General features: G+C 35.7%; 1 long non-coding RNA gene across 1 annotated transcript in view; it reads right to left on the bottom strand.

Annotated features, from left to right (window-relative positions):
• LOC129144821 (uncharacterized) overlaps nt 1-23,590 on the bottom strand; it is a 330,134-nt gene that overhangs the window by 23,718 nt on the left and 282,826 nt on the right. The window contains exon 5 of the long non-coding RNA XR_008549511.1: nt 18,736-18,882. This is a non-coding gene — a long non-coding RNA (uncharacterized LOC129144821). The remainder of the gene's footprint in view (nt 1-18,735; nt 18,883-23,590) is intronic.

The raw sequence follows: 23,590 nt of genomic DNA, 5'->3' as shown, positions 1-23,590 counted from the left end.
TTCCACTTGATATCTATGACTCTGGAAGAATTAAATCACTCATTTAACCTTAGTTTCCTTATCTGATTCTCCTTCAAGACTGTTATATAACCCGTTAGAGAGCTATACATATTATCATCATAATCACATATTTATTAGTCTACTTTTCTTTCAAGTCTCTAAGAAAGAATAATAAGTATCTTCTCACCAATGCACATGAAGGGTCTTTTATGGTGGCTGGGAATAGTATGTGCTCAAAATATTCGTTGAATGAATAATATTTTAAGGAGCATAACTTGGTATCTTGTGCTTAGTAGTTATTAAAGTCCTTTTCCTTTTTTTTTTTTTAAAGATTTATTTATTTATTTATACATGCAGTGGGTACAGTCAGAAGTGCGGGAGGGTGAGAGAATTCACCAGAGCCAGAGCAGGGAGCAGAGCAGGCAGACTGACGAAACACGCTGCTAAGGGGAGCAGTGGGCATGGCAGGAGAGGTCTGTTGCACCATGTGGGACCCTCGCTGGTGGCCAGGGATCGAACCGGCGCTGCAGAGTCTGCGGGCAGCTTCACAGCCCAGCTCTCAACCACTGCGCCACCAGGGGAGGCCCTAAAGTCCTTTTCCTTTTGGTATCCTCCTCAGAACCCCTGTTCAAACACTCATTGTGGCATATAAATAACCAAAGAACATACATACACAAAATACAGCAGTAAAACATTTTGGACTTGGTGAAAAAAAGAGAAAATGGCGGGGGGGCAGTGGGGAGGGAGGAGAGGAAGAGAAGCAGAGAGGGTACTGACATGGGTGGCTTGTTGCCGGGGGGTGAGTGGAACAGGTGCACATATGGAAAAGCTAAAAGGTGACCACAAAATTTTAAAAAAAAGATGTAATCTCATAATGAAAAACAATTCCAAATTAGGCAAAACACTTTCCTATTGTCTTAAATCCAAACTCATATTTCTAGGCTTTGCTTTGTGATCCTGGGTCTAGGACCCTAGAAACTACATTTCTTAGAGTTACTTGTTGATGGTTTCTGATGGGGTCAGGGAATGAAAGGTAGTGGGGAAAGTGGCAGGGGTGGGCAGAGGGAGCCTTCTTTCTACTCTTGTGTTCTTGTTAGCAGTGTTCTCTTGGGTTCTCTGTGGGCTCTTTCAGGCCTCCCAGAACTAAACCCAACATAACCTCACAAAGGTAGCAGGAGAAGGCAGGTACCTGCTCCTCAGAAGTCTGGGCATGACTTAATAGAGTTTCATCTTTGAGCTGCTAAATTTCAGCTTTTCTACCTCTCCTTTTGTTCCCCAAACAATACAGATGATAGCTACTTTCTGCAATTATTATCTGTTTTACTCAATGTTTATTTTAGGTTCTTTCAGTTTTTCAACATCTATGCAACCAGTTCCTTATATGAAGTTTCCTTCCATTGAAATGCCTGGTATAGTTTCAGTTTCCTTGAATAGACCCTTATTCATACAAATGTGCCATTTGCTTGTCCTAAGCATGGTCAGGTCTATGACAAATTATTCTTTCATCTATTTGAAATATTCTTTTTTAAACAATGCTGTCAAGAGTATACAATCATATATCAACCCTAACATCTGGGTCAATTTCTTAACCTCTCTGAGCCTCAGGTTCTTCAACTTGAAGAAGAATAAAGCATGATGACTACTGTGTAAATTTTTACTTAAAAAATTCATTTCTGAGATCATTTCACTAAACATATATAAGAAATTCAACCCATGTATCTGGCAACTGTGCTATGCTGTGATATAAAGAGGAGAGTATGTCCAGAAGCAAATGAGAGCTTGGGGAGAGAAGGGAAAAAATATAATCAAATCACTGTACCACAATAAAATTAAAGTTTATGGATGTATGCACAAGGCATTAAGGATATACAGAACATGGAAAATTAGCAGAATTTTGTTGGATATGGAAGATATTTTTATTAAGGTAGAAAATGGTTAAACAAACTTAAATGAAATTTACAGAAAAACATAGACGTATATATGTAATAGTATAGCTGAATATCTTCAATAATATTTTTTATCATTTTATTTGGGAATGAGGAGAAAATCATCAAAAGATTAAAATGTTGAGATACGGACTATTATCTAATTTATTCATTTAAAGATAAACTCTAACATCTTTAGTAAATACTCTCTTGTATGCTTTAGAGCTTATAAATTGTGCTTCACTAAGTAAAGATTTAGTTATTTATCTTCATAATAAACTAGTCAGGAGTGAATAAAGTAATTTTAACTGAGTTATGACTTTTGTACCATCTTTGGATAAAAAAAATCAATGGTGAGAACAGTCTTTTTTATGAAGAGAAAAACAAAACTAAGTCAATTGAGCAATAATCATAGGCTTCGCATGAAGGATGAGTCCTACATTTTAAATCATGCTCTGAAAGTCAATTCAGATTATTGGACTCATCCCTTTGTACAAGATATGAGAGACCAATGATAAACAATAGTCAAGGTGGTGTTTATGAAAAGTCACTGAAATCCCTTGCTAAGTATCCTGCACAGTAGGAGTTTCTAGAATTTTGTGTCTAAGTTGGAGTATTAGAGAATATGAGTAAGTGATGCTATTTCTACATCCTCCTTCCTCAATATTTAAAGCACAGATCCATTTTTTTTTTATATTTATATCTTCATTTCATGCACAGATCCAGAATTAACAATGAAACTTGGAAAATGTGACAAGTCAGAAAGCTTACCTACGCATCTTTTGACTTGTCCAAGATCTTTAAGTGACTGTGCTTCAAAATGAAACATTTTTTTTTTACCATTCTTCTAATTAATTCAGAGAAGTTCAGAGAAAAGGAAAACTTGGCTTATTTGGGAAATTGCATGTAGGTCATTATAATAGAGTACACATGAATCAGTATGTGGAGACATTGTAATGAAAGAACTAAGTTACCAAATCTTTTAGGACTTTGTGTGCCAAGCAAAGGATTGTTTAATTTTATCTATTTGTAGGCTGGACATGTATTTCAGTTTGACTAGAGGAATTATAATTTATGCCATTTGTAAGAGCATAATTTTTAATAGTTTTACCTTTCATTCTCAAGTCTATTTGTTAGGCGGACCCTAGAGATAGGGCATCAATAACAATACAGATTTTGAGTCTCTTCAAATTCTCATGCATTGACAGGCATACCAACCAGATATTAAGACTAACGATACAGGCAACAACATTTGCGACAAAGCTAAGTGACTTGGGTCACACATTCCAAGCAATTGGGACAATCAGTAATGAGTACATAACTTTATTTTTTTTTAATTTTTTTATAGAGGCATGTTTTATATATTTGTTTGTTTGTTTGTTTGTTTATACATGCACTGGGTACAGTCAGAAGTGCGGGAGGGTGAGAGAATTCACCAGAGCGGGGAGCAGAGCAGGCAGAAGGACCGAAGTACACTGCTGAGGGGAGCAGCGGGCGGCAGGAGAGGTCTGCGCGCTATGTGGGACCCTCCTCCAGTGGCCGGGGAGCAGCCAGGGATCGAACCGGTGCTGCAGAGGCGGCGGGCAGCTTCGCAACCCAGTGCTCAACCGCTGCGCCACCGGGGAGGCCCCGAGTACATGGATTCTTAATAATGTTAGAATCCATGCAAGACTTGAGAAAACAGATCTGAAAAAAGAGTTAATAGGTATTGAATGGAAATCGTCATAGGAGAATATAGTATTAGATGCTAAAACTGGGAAAAGATTTGCTCATTGATAATGGGTGGCTCATGGGACGCCTGTGAAATTTGAAGGGGCTGAAGCATACTGGCCTCTTATTCCTAAAATCACACTTCCACTGTGGAAGTGACTGCTTCATCTTGAAAGTGAACAAAATGTTGAACAGATTGAAAAAGAGACAACTCTTCTTATATTTAAAAGAGGACACTTGCTGCCCCTAATATAGGAGAGTCAGGGAGGTGGCAGAAACTCACAAGTAGAAACTTCCCAGGGAACCAATACTGGGGTAAGAAACACTGATCTGTAACTGACAAATTGTGGATCACGTGGATCACAACTCCAAGGGAAAATGGGCATGAGGGACCCCACAGTATTGTGAGACTGATCCCCATGATCTTGATGAAGTTTATATACTAAATATCAAAGAAGGATCCCTTTCTTCTTCTACCAGTGGGGACGGGAAAGGAATCTTTAAATAAGATTTATTAAATTAAGCCACAACACTGTTCTGTGACCTCAAGAAAAACTAGTTTATCTGACTGTTGCTATGGTATTATCATGGCCTATCTGACCTGTGGGAAGTGAAAAATACAATTTCAGCTGCTCTAACCTTAGTCCTAAGGTGGTGATGGGGTGGCAAAATGGAGTAATACATGTAAACTCACACACCAAAAAATGGGATCACTAAAAGACTGAATTATGATCTTCTAGGACTCTAAAATGCTTCCTTTTCCCCTATACCTTACCACCACTACCTTAAAACCTTAAAAAAATATAACCATGCATAACAATTTCAAATTATAGAAAATCATAGAAAAAAAATTCCTGAACAAAGTCAGAGGGAAAAAAAAAGCATGTCACCTATAGGAGAACAAAGATAAAAATTGTATTGAACTTCCCAGAAAGCATGCAACCTGAGGAGAGAGGAGTGAAATATTTAAATTGTTTAAAAAAAGATATACCAACTTAAATTATTATTGATAGGTGATCTGTGAGATTATCCTACAGAAATAAAGGGTATATATATGCATGCAATCACTGGTCCTAGTTGTATAAGCTTATAATAGTGTTTCAGATTTTGAAAGCAAAACCATTCAGATAAAAGAATACTCCAAGAACTCCTGAGTCACTGTGATCTGGTGAAAAGATCCTGAATTTCTTGTCCTGTTATATCAGAAAAAAAAAAAAAAAGTTTTGACCAGTTTTGGACAAATAACCCTCTCACTGTTACCATCTTCATCTTTAAAATGAGAACAATATTTTCTACTTATTACTAAAATGAAATACTGATGAATTTTACACTTACAGGTAGAATGCAAAACAACAATGACAAGACAATATAGGGTCTGTATCATATAATTCTTGTATATCAAGTTCAAAAACAGGCAAAACTGTGGTGATAGGGATCAGAATAATGGTCACTTTGGGGAGTAGTGGGTTTTGATTGGGAAGAGACACTAGGTAGCCTGGAAATGTTCTATATTTGGATCTGGGTAGTGGGTTCATGAGTGTAAAAATTCATCAAGCTGTGCACTTAAGATTTATGCACCTTCATATCTATGGTCTGCTTTAAGGTCACTCTTACAGTTTGTCTTTGTCTGATCCTTTGTTTGATTTCTCTAGATACCATATACAAATGAAACAAACCATTGGATATTTCTTTGTCCTTCTGGCTCACTTCACTTAGAATGATCCCTTCCAGTTCCATCCATGTTGCCACAAATGGCGTGAATTTATCTTTTTTGATTGCTGAGTAATATTCTAGTGTTTGTATGTACATTATCTTGAACCACTCATCTATCCTTGGGCATTTAAGTTGCTTCCATATCTTTGCTATTGTAAATAGTGCTGCTGTAAACAAAGGGATGCAGATTTTCTTTTGAGTTAGTGTTTTTGTGCTCTTTGAATAGATACCTATGAGTGGAATTGCTGGATATAAGTTAGAGCTCAAAAGATGACAATGCTTCCCCTATTAAAAATATCATAAAATGAAATGGCACATATAAATCACTAAATACAGTGCCTGGCACATCTCTGGAACTCAATAAATGTTGGCTTCCTTTCTCTCACTGGAGATCCAACCAAACATACATTTAATATTGACAGATTTTTTAAAAAGCATTTAAAATGAAAGTCATAAAAATAAATCAATACACACAATTTGTCAAATAAAATCAGTAAAAAGAAATGGGAAATGAAGATATTTGCTTTGGGGAAAATAGTCTCACAATATTTTGTCACCTTGACAAAAAGGAAGTGGATTTCTTTTCTGCTTTTAAAGTGTTTAGAACTAGTGAAGGAAAAAAAATATTCTCACACATGCCCTCTTAAAAGAGATTTTGCCATTAATGGAAGTATTCAAGCAAAGCTAAAGGACCATTTCATGGGTATGATAAAAGGGTTCTGGTCAAATTATCTAACCCCACTTGTCTGTGATTCTAAGGAAAAATGCAGAAATCTCAGAAAGATATGGAATGTTTAATGTCACTGATATGCCCAAGGATGCATATAGTGTACCCTGTACCCCCCAAATCACATGACTCAGATTCATGAAGACAGAATTTTCAGGTTCATTGGAAATTTGGAATTTGGAAAAGGAAATATGAAGGAGGCATCGTTATATTTACAGTGGCCAGATGGGAATAGAAGGGGAGGAAGCTAAAAAGAGGGGGCAAGAGAGATGAGCTCATATTACTTCAGATAGCAATGGCTTATTGGAAGGACTTGTGTGAAGCTGAGAAAACACAAAAATATTATTTGAAGGAGAAATGGTGCTCATGAAGAAAAACACCATTCATAACCTTCATAATGTGGATTCCATAAGGTTCTTAGAAATCCAATTAAAACTTTCTTCCCATTTTGTCTTAATATTTTCAATTGAGTAAACCTTCAATGTCTCCCTCAATAAAGCTTTTTATCGTAAAGAAAAACAAACAAATAATAAAGGGTACTGAATCAGTTATAACTTTTATGTGAGCAGACTAGGAAAAAATAAATGTGAAAAAAAAACAACCCATCAAGTCTTCAGACAATCCTTCCAGTAATAACAATGGAGTAAACAAAATGTTTGCTATAAATGCTGAGAATAGTTTTTGTGACTCTGACTACACTGACTTATGAATACAGCTTTATCTTTTTTTGTGATAGACAATTTGAAATAATATTTTTTTAATATATTAAGACTAAAATCTTAATTTAAAATATGTAGTTAGGTTATCAGTGTTGGACTATTCATGAAGCACAATTCCTCCATTTACCTGGCTATCAACTTTCTTTCTTTCTTTTTTAAAGATTTATTTATTTATTTATTTATACAAGCACTGGGTACAGTCAGAAGCGTGGGAGGGTGAGAGAATTCACCAGAGCCAGAGCAGGGAACAGAACAGGCAGATTGATGAAGTACATTGCTGAGGGGAGCAGCGGGCACGGCAGGAGAGGTCTGTGTGCCTTATGGGACCCTCACCAGTGGCCGGGGATTGAACCAGCACTGTAGAGGCTGCGGGCAGCTTCGCAACCCAGCTCTCAACCGCTGTGCCACCAGGTGAGGCTATCAACTTTCTGTGCACTCTCCACCACAGTTTAAGTAAATGTCTTTCTCAAAAATTCTTTGATGTGATATGGCTGGTGACAAGAATATCTGTCTTTCTATCTTGTTTAAAAAGAAGAAAGCAAGGAGAGGTCTTTTATATTTTACAAATAAAAAAAAAAACTTGGATTTTACAAAAGTACAGGTCAAATCACTGAACATTTGGTTTGGCAACATGTAGCAAATACTGGCATGTTCTGATTAATGATTTGTAAGTTTCTTTTTATAAAGGACCATGTTTTTCATTCAATAAGCATATGCCTCATAAGAACATGAGAACTTAATTGTCTACTGACATCTAATGCATAAACATATAGAAGTTATTTTTAGGTTATTTGGATGGAATCCAACAGGATAACTAAATCTCTTATCGTGCACCCAATAAAGTCAGTTAATTCTGGAAGGTAGGTTTTAATAAGTATTTGCGATAAGGGAAGAATTGAAAGTACACAAAAGATCTAAAAGATTTTATGGGGTACTTGGGTAAAATGAAGAACAACAAACGGAAAACTGGGATTTTCCCCCATGTCCTCATTTTGCTCTCAATATTGAGATCAATGTCAGGAATTGTAGACTATATTTTCACAAGAAAGGAATCTGCTAGTGTGCCATTAAATAAACTAAGACCCAAACCAACAAATAGGATCCTGTTTCATTACCTCATTAAATTTGTCTGTTAAAATACAAGCATTAAAATGGTAAAAGCCATAGTTGGAGCAGCATAGTGACATAATGAAAACATGTGTAGAAAATCCCTTTAACACAAATATAGCTATTATATGATAGGATATTTTATACCAGTAGAATTAAATGTGTAATCACTCATTAGAACTCCACACTGTCCTTTTTTCTCCACACTGTCCCTTTTTTTTTTTTTTTTTTTTTGGGTGGGACCCTCGCTGGTTGCCGGGGATTGAACTGGCACTGCTGTGGGCAGCATTGCAACACAGCACTCAACCGCTGCACCATCAAGGGAGGCCCCACACTGTTCTTCAACCAGTCCTTTAAGTTTTCTTAATTTCTTAAATACATACTGCCACATCTAGATTCACTTTGCTTCATTTCTTAAGAATGTTAATTCTGAGACTTTTCTTCAGCTATTTCTTGGTGCTATTGGGAGAAAGTTCAGCCTTGTGCCATTTCAATTACTGTAGTACAGTTATTTAACAGGGATAAAATTATTTATTACTAGATTGACTGTTAGTTATGGGGTCCTTCAGTAACTCTCATGGTGTTCTAGCCATGAAAAAATATGAGTCAGTTTTAAAATTTGATTATAGTCCCATAAAACAACTTTATTTTGTTCTTCATTGAATGGCTTATATAATAAACTCAGATATGCAAATATACTTTCTTGTATATGAACAGAAAAATATATATGTTTAACTGCTGTATTTAAAGTGGCCTCCCTGGTGGTGCAGGGGTTAAGTCTCTGCACTGTGAAGCTATCAGTAGCCATTGCAGACCTCTCCTGTCTTGCCCACTGCTCCCCTCAGCAGTGTATTTCATTCAGTCTGCCTGTTTTTGCTCCCCACTCTGTCTCTGGTGGATCCTCTCACCACCCTCCCCACACCTCTGGCCTACATTACAGCTCCTGTATGCATAAATAAATACATCTTTAAAAAATAAAAATTAAAAGGCCTTGGGGTATTATAATTTTGAATATTTGAAAAAATTGGAAATGATTTTTTAAGTTTTTTTTTTTTTAATTTTATTTTTGTATTCCCCATACAATTACAACCCCCTTATTTTGACCTCAATCCCTCCTTTCCCCGCCCCCCACTCCCCATAGAGTGTCTCTGGTTCATAGTTGTTTGTTGATTTTGATATTTTTTTTCTTATAGTTATTCTTTTTCCTGGTCCCTTATTTAAGTTTTCTAGATTCCTGCTATGAGTGAGACCATCCATTGTTTTCCTTTTTCTTTCTGGCTTATTTCGCTGAGCATGATCCCTTCCAGGACCATCCATGTTGCTGCAAATTGCATGTGTTTATCTTTTTTGAATGCTGAGTAATATTCCATGGTATATATGTACCACATCTTCTTGATCCAGTCATCTGTTTTTGGACATTTGGGTTGTTTCCAAAGCTTAGCTATTGTAAACAGTGCTGCTATAAACATAGGGGTGCAGGTGTTCTTTGGAATTGATGTTTCTGTGTCCTTTGGGTAAATACCTAGGAGTGGAATTGCTGGATCATATGGAAGCTCTATGTTTAGTAGGTCCAGAAATCTCCACACAGCTCTCCATAGTGGTTGGACCAGTTTGCGCTCCACCAGCAGTGCAGGAGAGTTCCTTTTTCTCCACAACCTCGCCAACATTTGTTGTTGCTATTTTTTTTTAATATGTGCCATTCTCACTGGTGTGAGATGGTATCTCATTGTAGTTTTGATTTGCATTGGAAATGATGTTTGAATAACTTTTTTTAACCACACAATCCAGCTATTGTCAGATATTCTGAGTTAAACTAATGTTTTCTGCATCAGTGCACACTTTAAGATATTTCATATTTATTGTTATACTCATAATGTAATCATTGTATTGCATGTAGTCTAGAGGACATATAGGTAGTTTTTTTTTTTTTTATGAATCAGTTATCAGTATTTTTAAATTCTCCTCAAACCTCTTTGGCAGAATATATTTATGACTGTTAGTTGGGCCTTTTAATGCAGTAAAGTTCTTTCTTTACTTTCCTGCACTCAAGTAATGGATTTTTTACAGTGGTCCCACTAATAATCAAACATTTATTGGACACCAGTAATTAGTTATACTGCTCAAACATTAGCTCTAGCACTAGGGCTAAAATCCACAAGATATTCTACATGATAAAATTAGCAAAAATATTGACCATCATGGTAAATAGTAGTAGAAAGAGACAATTTGATCAATGGCATTTATTTTTGGCTATTTACCTAATGTAATCATATAGATTCATTTTAGCATAGTGCTAAAATCAATGCATTTCCTATGATTTAGATTATCATTCATTTCTTCCATCACCCAAATGAATCTCAGGCTATGCATTTATAGCCATCCAAGCACTGCTGCTTGAGTCTCATAATAATCAATTGTTGTTTTAGGAATTGAGCATTGTAATAGGAAAGGTTTCATAAATAAGGTTACTGATTAAATTGGAACCTTTAGGAGTTCTTCTGGATCTAAAGCCCTCTTCAGCTAATCAGCTGTTAAAGTGCATGCACAATAGCCATCCATTAAAATCAATGTAGTCTGGCTCCATCTAAATAGTTTCAGTATACTATGTTCATAAACTTAAAGAGATTAAATTTTTCCTCTGTCTTTTCTTAGGATACAGTGACTATGACTTTACATATAATCATTATGGTATTGCTATTTCATATAGAACCTTGCATACCTAATAGGCATGTGTATATGATGTTTCCTTCATCTAAAATGTGGCATGTATGACATGTTATTTTCAATAATTCTTCATAAAAGTCTACATTATGGTAATGATATGCAGGTTTTACTCCAGATACTCATGTCATTGTATTTGCACAGGATGCAGTATTTTCAGCTTGGCTTCTTTCACAGAGTAATATGCATTTCAGGTTCTTCCATGTCTTTTCATGGATTGATAACTTACTTCTTTTATCACAGACTAGTAATCATTGTCTAAGTGTACCGCCATTTATCCATCCCTTCACCTACTGCAGGACATCTTGATTGTTTCTAGGTTTTAGCAATTATGAATAAAGTTGCTATAGGCATCAGTGTACAGGTTTGTGTGTGAACATGTTTTTAGCTTCTTTAAATTCAGTATACTATGTTCATAAACTTAAGGAGATTAAAACTTTCCTCTGTCTTAGGATACAATGACTATGACTTTGCAATTGCAGCTACTAGATCATATGGTAAAATAACGTTTAGTTTTGTAAGTAACTGCCAAAGTGGTCATACCACTTTGCATTCTCACTAGCAATTAATGACAAATCTTGCTGTTCAACATCCTTGCCAAAATTTGCTATTTTCACTATTCTGAATTTTGACTATTAAAATAGTAGTAGTCTTTCCTCATTATTGTTTTAATTTGCATTTCCCTGATGGCATATAATGGTGACTTTCTTTTCATACAGTTATTTACCATCTGTGTATTTCCTTTGGTGAGGTGTCTTTTAAGAATTTTGATTCATTTTTAAATTGGGTTGTTTACTCATTCTTGATTTTTTTTAAATCCTAACAGTTTTGTCTTTTTCAAGTAGTCTCTTTCAGTCTGTGACCTGTTTTGTCATTCTCTTGTACTGATTTTTTTCAGAGTAGAAGCTTTTAATTTTAATTAAGCCTAACATCAGTCATTTCTTTCCTGGATTGTATCTTTGGTGTTATATCTAAAATGTCAATGCCATACGCAATGTATCTAGTTCTGCCCCGCCACCCCCATCTTCTAAGAGTTATGTATGTAGCTTTGAATTTTGCGTTTTGACTGGTAATCCATTTGAGTTACTTTTTCTTGAAGCTTCTCAGGTCTGCATCTAAGTTCATGTTTTTACATGCAGCATTCAGTTGTTCAGCACTATTTGTTGAAGACTGTCTTTGTTTCATCTTCCCTTTTTTGTCAAATACCAGATGATTATACTCATGCAGGTACATTTCTGGGCTCTATTTTGTTCCATTGATCTATTCAGTCTTCAGAAATACACTATACTGATTACTATAACTTTGTAGTTTGTCTTGAAGCTGGGTAGTGTCAGTCCTCCAAATTTGTTCTTTGTTATTACGTTGACTGTTCTGGGTCTTTTCCCATTGGATGTAAAATTTAGAATCAATTTGTTAATATTCACAAAAATAAATACTGGAATTTTGATTGGGAAATACTGACTCTCTGGATCAAGTTGGAAAGAACTAACATCTTGCCAATATTGTCTTCCTGTTTTGAACATTTTACATCACTCCACTTTTAGTCCTTAATTTTGTTCTTTCTCTCCTTGTTAATCGCATTGCATGTATGTTAATTCATATTTAGTTGTTACACAGTCCTTGGATATTCCTAACATTTTTTAGTCTTTGTTTTTTGCATGTGGATTTTTAAGGGTTCTGTTGATTCAGCTTCTGTCTCAGAGAGTCTTTCCTCAGTGTGTTCCAGTCTACTAATAAGTCAACCAAAAACTTTCTTCATTCGTAGTTCAGTTCTTTTTTAATCTCTAGTATTTCTTTTTGATTCTTTCTTAGAATTTCTACCTCTCTCCTACATTGCACCTTTTTTCTTAAATGCACTCTGTTTTATCTAGTCAAGCCCATAACATATAAGTCGTCAGAGCTTTTTTATTTTTCATTCTATAATTCCAATATCCACACTGTGTTTGGTTCTGATACTTGCTCTGTCTCTTCAAATCATGTTTTGTTTTTTTTGTTTGCCTTTGGAACAACATAAATTTTTCTTGCTAGCAGGCATGAATTAGCAAGTAATTCATAGGCTCTGATGGTGCCCAGAACATTAGACTGTGATTAGTTTTTTCCGAGGGCAGGTCTTGTTAAAAACAGAGTTCTTATATTTCAGAATGGTTCCTTTTTCTCATTTTCTTACTGAGTGGATGGCAGGACTTTTTTCCAGTATTTACTCTAGAACTGATCAGGCCCCCAGATATCAATCTCATAATATTGAGGATCCTAAAACTACTTTCCCTTGTAGTTTTTAAATCTCATTCACACCGAGTCTCCATCAATCTGTTAATTATGGTTCTGTTTTTGTAATTTCCAAGAACTGATTGCTGTGGTGGCTGCTGCTGGTTATTCTCTGTTCCAATAAGCGGCAACTTCCCATATTTTCCTGTCTCTATAACCTTAAGGGCAGTGATTTATTCTGTATCCTTCTCTTTCTTATGGATCCAAGGAGAGTTGTTGATTTTTCAGTCTGTTCAAGTTGTTAGTACAGAGTGGCAACTTCTCAACTCCATCAAGTAATGTGTTGACTACACCCAGTTGGAAAATGGGAGGCCTGCATTATTTTTTAGGATATATTTTCTGACCTCCCAGGTGGCGCAAGGGGTTAACATGCAGCCTATGAGGCAATTTGCAGCCTCTGCAGCATGAGTTTGATCCCCAGCTGGCGAGGGAGCAACGCAAATAGTGCAGCAGACCTCTCCTGACTTGCCTACTGCTCCCCTCAGCAGTGCATTTCGTCAGTCTGCCTGTTCTGTTCCCCACAATGTCACTGATGAATCCTCTCACCCCCTATGCCTCTGGCCTGTATCTCAGCTCTTGTATGCATAAATAAATCAATCTTTAAAAAAGAAAATAATATATTTTCTGCCTCATCCACACTATATATGCCTTTCTCAGATTGTAATTCCATACTATTTGCTTTAATCTTGCTCTTTGTTTTTCCATTCATTATTTTTATGCTAATCAAATTGAAAATTGTACATTTGTCTTCAAGTTCATTGCACATTTCTTTTGTTGTCTCCAATATTTTATTAATTTCACCAACTGAATTTTTATTTCAGATATTATCATTTTAATACCAGCAACAGAGCTATATTTCTATTTTTGTTGGTGAAATTCTCAGTCTGGTTTGCTGATTTTGAGAATGTTTTCTTTGCTTGTAAGTTTTTAAAAAATAATAGCCTCTTGAAATTCTTGATAATTCTAAAATCTAAATTTTCTTAATTTTCAGACAAATCCTTAGTCCTTGAGTGGTATCTATTTCTATAAAATGACCCTTTGTGGATATCAGTGAAATCTCTAAGATATTTTCCCACTCTAAATTGGTGATACTTAAATTCCAGACATATCATGGATGGGAAACAACTGCAATCTCTGTCCAGCTTCTGCTGTGGTTCTTTGATCACCCCTGTTGTTCAGGGGTCTTTCAAATATTTGAGGGGATTTCTATGCAGATTTAGATTCCTCTCAGCCCAGTGAAATCATTTCTCGATGTCACCTTTCAATTTCCAGCTTCTCTTATGGCCCTAAACTCTGCACTTTGACCCTCCAAGTCAATAACAGAATAGTTGTTAATTGAGTTCAAAGAATCCATCAAGTAGTATGTTGACTACACCCAGGAAAAAGTCAAATTAATGTAGCTCTCATTCTGTATAACTTCATACAAAAGTTGAATTACCTGTATTTTCTAATGCTTTTGTTTCAGTGTTTTTAACAAGTTGTTTATATTTTAATATTTTCCCCAGAGCTTATAATTGCTATTTGTTAGTCAATTTGTCCAATACTAGTTATACTGAATTTAGAACCCGAAGCCCAAGACATGGAATTTTAATTATCTTGGTTAAGCAAAATCCAAAGCCTGAGATTACTAATGTTTGCATTCCCACACATCTGATATTACCCTATTGTGCTATAGGCATCAGTGAATGTGGGTTGACTGATGGTTAATTAAATCTGAGCAGCTGCATAACATTGGACAAAGTGACAGCAGAAACAGATTAATATCACTATAAATTCAGATTTAACAGCTTCAAATAGGTCCAAAACAGCCTGGCAGTTCCACTATTTTTCTATTTCAACTTGTTTTCTCATTTTAAACTTTCTCATTTTCCTTAGATTTCTGGCTACATAGGTATTGTGTGTATCACTATTAGCATATGATCTTCTTTATAATTATCAGTGCTTTTAATATTTTATATATTTTCCTGTCTTGTTTTGTGTTTTTCCTCAATCCCTTCACTTGTGCCTTCGCTCAACCATATTGTCTCTTGAGTTCACAGAAATCCTATTATAATTAGATACTTGTCCTCTTTTTCCTTTTCAATTGGATTGTCAAATAAAATTATATACCTAAGATCTGTTAGTTGGTCTTTCTCTTTATTTCTGTCTATTGACCTGTCTACATACCTACCTAGCTATCTACCTACTATCTCTGTAAGTAAGTTTATTCTATTAAAATACCCTTTCTTCTCTCCATATATGCCTTCAAGTTCCACTCTTTCTTTTCTGTCCCTCAGTGAAAATTCCTAAGTGAATTGTTTATATTGATCTTCTATTTTTTCATAGCCTACTTTGTTCATAAGCCAATCTATTAAAAAGGTTAAAACAGTTCTCTATGCTGAAACATGACCTATACTAACCACACTCAATAGCTGTTTTATAGTCCTCATCTCTCTTACTCCTCACACAAAAATTTGACAAAATTCATTAATCTTTCTGAAAAACTAGTTTTTAATTGACTTATAAGACATTAGACTAATTTGTCCTCTCATATTTATTGATATAAATGCTTCTTATTTAGAAATAAGGTGTTAAGTGAAAGGAAAATAAAGAAAGCTGAGAATTGAAGAACATACTTTCATCAGTATTGAAATCTGCCCCAGCTGAATGAGTTAGAAATTAAGTCTGTAATTGGCATTTTCTCTGAAGGTTGAAATTTTTTGGTGAATTTTTTAAACGAAAATAGTCAATTTCAATCTAATAAAATTCACTTGCTCATTCATTCATTAAGTGAGCCTATAAATATTTATTTGTTACTATTCTTTGGGCATTATACTAAGTACCTGAAATAAGCATAAATAAGTCATGGACCTTGGCTTCACACTGCTGAGTCTGAGAAGACAGAGATGGACAAATAACTGAAGTGTGATAATGGCCATATTGATTCAATGGAAACAGAAAAGAAAGTATGATAAGAAGATAATGATGAGTTCAGACAGTCCAAATTGATGGGAATTCTTATACTCCATGAGTTTAGAGGGCAAATGAGGGAGCAACAGTGTTACTCATTAATTGCTAAATTTGAGCAGTCAGGAAAACACTTGACATCCTGGCAGAATAAGAAGTAGTAGCTAATGGATTAGTTTGAAACTCTGATTTAGCATTTAATACCAAAGATGAATAATAGTCTATTTTTTAGAAATATGTATCAAGGTCAGTGAGTCTGAGATTATGAGAAATGTGAATGAATAGTAGAAAGTCTTCCTCAGTAGCTGACTTGGTTGATCGAGGCCTAGTCTTGGGTTTGATTAGAGAAGAGGTAGTTGTGAAAGACTTGAAGAACTAGGTAATAAAATGATTCTAAGGCAACTATATCACATCAACTGTCTATCCATACAAATGAAATAATTTCAAATGTGAACATAGTAGTATAGGCAACCTGCAGCAAATCTAATTATGTTACATATGAGTACTTGGAAGCTCAATTGGCAAACCCAAAATTACATAATCTAGTAAATCTGAAACTGAGACAAGAATCCAACTATCTTATTTTACTTGTCATCTCAAAGACAACAGATTTTACATAGACGTTAGTCCTTGAATGAACAGAAAGTGAATAAAAATAAATATTAGATGACTACCATGTGCTCATTAGTATGATTAAGGCTGTACATGCATCATCTCATTTAAAACTCACATTTATGTGGGGTAAGTACAACTATTATGGGCATTTTGCACCTTAAAAGACTCAGGTTTCTAAATGTTAAGTGACTCAGTCAAATTATCCAGTTAGTAAGTGCTGAGACTCAAACATAAATTTATCATATGTAAAGCTATCACTCTTATTATCTAACCTCCTTTTCAACAAACCAACTATGATTTTATCTACTTAATGTTTCAGGCAAATCCACCTACAAGTATGATATCTTTGTTTTCGTCATGAGGGTAGTGTTCACAATTTCATGGAATGCAAGCTGTGTATGTGCAGTGAATCTGCTTTTGGAAACTGCTTCTTGATCAATGTGCTACAAAGTATCTTCCCTTGTCAAAATAAAAATGATAGGTACTGCCAGAGTAAAAGCAACTGGGTTTGATTATAGTCTTTACCTCTGTGATACACACTTTAAAGTCTACAGGATTCCTTTGAAATTACAGCCCTCCACATTTCAGTGTTTCAGTCTAATATGTTCTTTATTTTTACATTGACAGTATGTCCTACGAAAGACAGTTTCAGTATTGATATAGCTTTGCTCAGTATGTCCCAGGGAGTTTTCCCCACCTTTATTATATAGATAATGCACACAAATCTCAGATCAAAAATTATGGTTGGCAAGAAATGTCACTTTCTTTGTTTCCTCACAGACACAGTGCTTTTTACCCCCCAGTCTCTCATTTCATTTAGTGGGAAAATACTTAGACAATCTAAGGTAAATTCATTCAGTTCAATGTTTTTTCAGTCAAATCAACATTTTTTGACTTTCAATTTGATCTTTCTAAAGGGTCTCAAGTAGCATCAAGGCAACAATAGAAGGAGGGACTTGTAATTCTTGGTCATCTATTCATCCTGACATCCTTTTAAATTTATACCATCCCATCTTATTGCAGGCCTCTGTAGCTGTATGCTTCCATCTGCAGAGAAATCCATGTCTCAGATGGCTTCTGGTGCATAAAAGGCAGTTATGGCCATCTATCCTCTTGATAAGACCTCCCTACCTCAAACAGTCCCTTTCACCACTTCATATCACTCTATGGCAGCAGAAAATAACTAGTTGGAGTCAAGTTTCCATCTGGGTTACTAAAATCTGTCTGCAGATGTCTAAGAACTTTTATAAAGACTTACCAGGTTAAAAAAAAAATATATTCTCTGGCCTTTTAAGTTTGAATTGTGTCTTCCCCAAAAGATATGTAGAAATCTTGAACCCTGGTACATGTGAATGTGATCCTACTTGGAAATAGTTTCTTTGTAGAAGTAATCAAGTTAAGATGAGTTCATTTAGGGCCTCTCTGGTGTCACAGGGGTAAAATACAGCACTATCAAGTTATTGCCAGCCACTGCAGCACAAGTTCAATCCCTGGCAGGCCACGGAGCAACCCACAGGGCTCAGAAGACTTCTCCTGACTTGCCCACTGCTCCCCTCAGCAGTGTATTTCAGTCAATCTGCCTGTTCTGCTCCCCACTCTCCCTGGTGAATCCTCTCACCCTGTACCTCAGTTCTTGTATGCATAAATAAATAAATCTTTTAAAAAATCAAAAAAAGATGAGTTCATTTAAGGGGTCCTAATTCAATATGACTGATGTCTTTATTTTTTTAAAGTTTTATTTATGCATACAAGAACTGGGGTACAGGCCAGAGGTGTGGGGGGTGAACGGATTCACCAAAGACAGAGTGGGGAACAGAACAGGAAGATTGACTGAAACACACTGCTGAGGGGAGCAGCAGGCAAGGCAGGAGAGGTCTGCTGCGCCATGTGGGTAGCTCCCTGGCTGGAGATTGAACTCATGCTGTAGTGGCTGTGGATAGCTTCATAGGTTGCATCTTAACACCTTGTGACACCAGGGAGGCCCATTACTTATGTCTTTATAAGAAGATGATGCAAGACAGATGAACACAGGAGCTGACAGTCATGTGGCTACAGAGGCATGTGTGAGAATGATGCATTTACAAAGCCAGGGGTCACGGGGGTTGCAGGCCACCACTTGACACTAGGAAAAGAAAGGGAAGGATTCTACTCAAAGTGTCAGAGGGAGAAGGAACCTCCAATAGCTGAATTTAGATTTTTAGATTTCAGAATGGGGAGGTAATAAATTTCTGTTATTTTAAGTCACTCAGTTTATGATACATTGGTAGAGTAGCACTGGGAGACTTACTAGTTCTCTGTGCCATGCAGGCAGAAAGATGTTTTTCATGACTTCACGGGTTCTAGGAAGTTGCCAAGGCTGAGGTGCAGAAGTTGTAATCTTAGATCCTAGAACTCATTTAGGAATCTCATTGCATACCTCACCTCGGAAATTAGTCTGAGGGAGAAACAATTAGAAAGACATTGTATAGTTTTCTTTCTTGGAGCATATACCAAGTCTAATTCTCTTCCCTTTTGCTTTATTGCAATTCCAATTCTAAGTCTTCATTAAACATGAGTTCATAGGGAAAAAATGTCATCATATTTGCATAGACTTTATTCTTTGAACAGTCAGATTCTGGTCTTTTTTATTCAAAGTAGTGTTTCTTAAAACTTATTTTTTTTCCCTGAAAAGATATTTCTCATGTATTTCAAAAGCATATTTGAAATTCAAAGACTGAAAATTTACCTTTCCATTTTGTGTTCTCCTACTTAATCATCCCTCTTCCAGTGGCATGGACTAAATGTGGTCACTAAATGTGTCACTTCCTTGCTTTAAAGAGAACTGAGAAAACTTAAATGTGGTAAGACAAAGACTAATAGAAATTACTGGAAAAAGAATTTTGATTCATTTTCAGAAACATGGTATCATTATATGGAAAATCTTTTGAAGTAGATAATCTGATTCAGTGGCTTGGTTTCTTAAACATGGTCCATAGCGACACCAGCCTTTCTCTTTGGTGCTGCCGCAACTGAGAATATCCGCCCATCATGTTGAATGGATGGATATCCACCTATCCAATACTTAAATAGTGGAATTGCACTTGGCTCAGTATGAAATGTCACAGGGAATTAAAATGTGTCACTTCCTTGCTTTAAAGAGAACTGAGAAAACTTAAAGCATAGTGTGGGTTTCAGAGTAAAGTTTTAAATTGTGCTTCACATTTCACAAGAGTTTTTTGTGTATATTGGTTCTATTCAGAACTTTTATTATGAGCCCTAAGATCAAGGACGGACATTGACCCATATCTTGATGGGTCTTGAAGGTAAGATATGTGCCTGATAGAAATCAACACAAGTGACCTGAGGCCAAAAATTTTTAGTAGTAATGTTCACAAGAGGAATACTAATGAGCTAGGCTGAACCATGTGAAGGAGTCCCTGTATAAGGCTTACATTCTTTGACATTTATGGTAGATTTTATGTTGCCATCCTGGCCCAGTTCAGGCTCCTTGCTATTTCCTGCATGGTGTAGGATATAGTTAAAGATACTGTGTCTCAGACTGCTTGACAGTTTAACTTTTATGCAGGAGAGATACTGCTGGCTCAGACAGCAGTCCTGTGCTTTCATTTCTTGGGGGGACAAGAGAGCTTTAACTGTATCTTCTGTGCTTGTACATGAAAGAAGATAGTCTTTAAAAATATCAAGTTATATGTGATAACATTCCAATCTATAAGAGAAAGGGAGTTCATCTTAAGCATCTTATTTTAATGTATTATTAAGGTAGGTAAATCACATAGGGTCTTGTCTTTTTATGGAAAATGAAAGAGTCAAGACAGTTAACTTTGAAGTTACCCAGTTTAGTCCTTAAACTCTCCTAGAGGTTTTTCTGCAGTATGAAGACAGTTGGTATAGATATTTTACTTCAATAGGGAGATTTCATAATTTAGAGTGCTTACATCCTGATTAGAACATGCAACATTCATGGACATTAATGTTATAAATCCTTAGGAAGTGCCACATGAAAGGTTGAAATGTAAAAGGACTTTCTTGTCTTGATCAACCCCAATGAGCATTCTTCATTGCAGGAAAAGATGGCAAGAAAGAGAGGCATTATGACTTCCCTATCACCACCATACAATGGCAAGATGTAATGTATTTTTAACCATGTCCATAATGTTATAAAGAATTACTGTTATTTCCAATTCACAGATGTTTAAGTAACTCACCCCAGCTCTGTGTTTTGAGTTGTAAAACTACTAAGTTTTCTGGTTCTAAATTTGTCTACCATACTAAGCTGATTTGCCTATTTATTGGCATTTCTGTATGCAAAGGAAAAAGGCTCTCTCTATATGTCACCTTCTGGTCCTGTTCTTAAGTGTAACTGATTTGATTATACACTTAAACTGCCTCACCTCTCAGACACTGTGTTCCTTTATTCACAAAATGGGGATAATTATTGCTGGCTCCTAGACACTTCACAAGAATAGTTTTAGGTTTAATTAGAAAATGAGCAATAGTTTTAGAAACCTCTGTGCATCCTTGGATATTAATGGACTGAACTATTTTCAGCCAATTACTAAGACAGTTTTTTCTATTCCAATTCAAATCTTCAATCATATCTCTAACTGTGTGCCTTGCACCACCCCTTTTCAGGAACCCTATATAAATTTTCCTCTTTTCCCATATATATACTTACTCTTTAGAAGAGAAGTAAATGCAATCATTTCTACTTTCACTTGAACTTTTCAGTGAGCTAGCTCATTCAGGATATTCTATATTTCTTGTAAAACAATAAAACTATTGGATTTACCATTAAAAGGAATTTAGATGTTGGTGAGGAAACATTTAGAGAAGTAAAACAGTCTTCCTCACACACTTGAAATTAGATATGTGTCTACAAATGTCCAAGTATATTTCTTTTCCCATTCACCATGCAAAAGAAAAGTATTCAATAAAAAAGCACAACAAATTTACATCGTTGTTTTCCCAATTATAATCTTCAAATTATAAGACAGCAGAATATGATTCTTATAAATACATTTATTATTTGACTAAAGTTAAACTTGTTTTCCCTTCAATCCCTAGGTAGGATTGCAATTAATCACTTCTAACATACACAAGAACACTTCAGTTTTGTTATGTACAATTCCCCCTTCCTGTTAAAGTAACAGACTCCACCCTCTACTCCCTATAGGGGATGTATATCTCAAGTTGAGTCAATTATAAGATCAAGAGCTCCGTCTTCTGTGTTTAATCCAAAGAACAAAACTGTAATTAAAATAGGCCAATTGGAATACTTCCTTGCATTAAATACTGAAGGCAATAGAGAGGGAGGGGGCTAAAGATATTAAAAGCATGGGTCCTGGGTTATTTAGTTCATATTGATTTTTCTTTCTCAGGTCACTGAAAATGTCATTCCAATAAAAACCTCCTCCTGCCCCATTTTCTAGGTAATTCAACGTGGTTATAAATGGGATTTATAACCATTAATGATGAGCTTAAAACTGCAAAATAACACTATGAAATAAAGTAGTGCTATAAATTACAACCAGAAAATTCAGTTTACAATAGTAACAGTCCAGGATCTACTGGAAAAAAGTAGGTAATTCAATTTCTTATAACATTGTATATATTAAATTTGAAAATACTTGTGTATTTTAAAAGTTTGAAAATACAAGATTGTAAAAGAATCATAGCAAAGAGAACTAACATCTTGAAAAAATAGTTTTCTCCAGTTCCTTTTTGCTATTACATTATTTAATCTTTAAACAATCTCTAAAGTTGTTTCCATTTTACATCTAAAAGTCTGAAGTTTGAGGGGAGTAAATCTTTTGTCCATGATCACATAGCTAGGAAGATTAGCAGTGAAGGAACTAAATTGTGGATGACAAACCCAAGTTTTGTGTAATACAACACACAATTTCCGTGAAGTAGACAATAAATAAAGGCCTTAAATGATATTATTCTGAATGTAATTTTTTTAAGAGTTGTGTAGATACAAAATGTTAAACATGGAAGGGATTTATAGCAATTTATAATAATGTAGCCAGGTCTTCACTATCATAGTTAACAGACAGATGTGGAAAGGCTAGTTAACTGACCTTAAAAATCAATAGCCCCTTTATGGGGTGGATTTCTGCACAGCTGACCTTTCAAGGTCCCTGCCAATCTGGTAATTCTCTGTGTTCTCCTGATTTCGCAGCCTGAAAATACCTTATGTTTCCCCAGGTACAGCAATGCTGAGAAACTATAAGAAAGGACACTTTTAACGGAACCTTTTAAATTTCATTCTTTAGTATTTGTATGAGTGGAATGCAAATAGTGTCAATTTCATTATCTTTGCACAAAATGTTCCTTTCTCAAGGCCAAATCAATGGTAGGAAATATGGAACTGTGCCCCAAGTACCTCAAGGGCAGCTGGCCACTTCTATTTCTAGATCCCAAACATCTGCATTTCTCAAAAACTGGGGCCGTTTCAGCAGAGACGTTTGGAAGTCATCAATATACTGCTTCCTTACTGTGGATTTTGAGAACCTTGAAATGTCAAGTTTTAGCTTGAGGCCAAGTTGGATTTGTGAGCCCTCGTACTGATGGGTGATGAGATCATTTACATTGGATTAAACCTCTGGTATGTGAGCAATTCAGTAAGTGATGAATACAGTGGGAATTACTGCAGTACATCTGCTGGACACTTTTATAAAATAGCTCTCTCATCTCACCTCCTAGGTGTGCAATCTTCAATCAGGAAACATATTTGAAGCAGGAAATCAGTTCTCAAGCCTAGGGCTGTATCATCTGCTCCTGTCTCTTTTGCAGACTGTAATTTCGTCCACTGTCACGTTGCAAAGTAGACAACCATGGGATAGTGATTCACGACCAGAAAATAATGCACTCAGAAAAATGCCTCCAAAGTTAGAGCAGGCCCTTTGCTGACTATTGTTAATTTTGATAAATGTGAGAGTGTTTCATGGGGTATTATGGAAAATTAACATGGGGCCTTTTGGGAATTAGGAAATAACACATAGGAAATGCCCATAAGAATGTGTAACACAAGCAGACCTTCATTATGTGGTAGCAATTATTTCAACACATTCCCCTCTCTTTCCTTCCTCTCTTCTCTCCCTCATTTCACTCCTTTTCTCTTTCCTCTCTTCTTTCTCCTT

The sequence above is a fragment of the Talpa occidentalis genome, unplaced genomic scaffold (genome assembly GCF_014898055.3).
Source record: "Talpa occidentalis isolate TD23 unplaced genomic scaffold, MPIMG_talOcc4v2.1 talOcc4.7, whole genome shotgun sequence".
Taxonomy (NCBI): domain Eukaryota; kingdom Metazoa; phylum Chordata; class Mammalia; order Eulipotyphla; family Talpidae; genus Talpa; species Talpa occidentalis.
Note: the sequence above shows the minus strand (reverse complement) of the source record. Positions and strands in the feature narration are given on the sequence as shown.